Source organism: Salvelinus namaycush, chromosome 2 (genome assembly GCF_016432855.1).
Source record: "Salvelinus namaycush isolate Seneca chromosome 2, SaNama_1.0, whole genome shotgun sequence".
Lineage (NCBI taxonomy): Eukaryota > Metazoa > Chordata > Actinopteri > Salmoniformes > Salmonidae > Salvelinus > Salvelinus namaycush.
In genome coordinates, this window is record NC_052308.1 from 36,603,020 (window position 1) to 36,603,862 (window position 843).

Consider the following 843-nt stretch of genomic DNA (forward strand, 5'->3'; position numbering starts at 1 on the left):
TTGCAGACTCAGTGGCTGAGGGGGGTGGTTTGTCTAGAGGAGGAGGGGCGAGAGAGCGCGGTGCGCGCACGCACGAACACACACACACATACACACACACACACACACACACACACACACACACAGAAAAGCAGGCCCCGCCTCTCCCTCGCTTTTCCGGTACTCCCGCCCCTCACTACACCGTCTTCTTGGCGCTCTCTTGTAGCGTTTCCCCGCTTTAGGACAATGATGTGCATAGCGGACGTTTTGTGGAAGTCTATTCTATGGGAATAAATTATTAGTAGACAGCGTAGGCCTAGTAAAATAAGGTCCCTGCCTTTCCTTATAATTAAGTAATTATAAAGTACATTCAATACCTAATTCTGAGAGTATGGTGAATAGCCTACAGCGGAGCATGGAAGGTATATTCTGATGCATGGGAGAGAGGATGGAGGGGTGTCATGGCAATGGATTTGAAATGGGGATATTCCTAGGGATTCATGATAACACCTTACAGACAAAGATACATCCTTTTTACACTTTTGCGTTTACACTACTGGCACATATAGTACCAGTCAAAAGTTTGGACACACCTACTCGTTCAAGGGTTTTTCATTATTTTTACTATTTACTACATTGTAGAATAATAGTGAAGACATCAAAACTATGAAATAACACATATGGAATCATGTTGTAACCAATAAAAGTGTTAAACAAATCAAATCAAATTAGATTAGATTTTAGATTCTTCAAAGTAGCCCCCCTTTGCCTTGATGAAAGCTTTGCACACTCTTGGCATTTTCTCAACCAGCTTCATGACGAATGCCTTTCCAATTGCCTTGAAGGAGTTCCCACATATGCTGA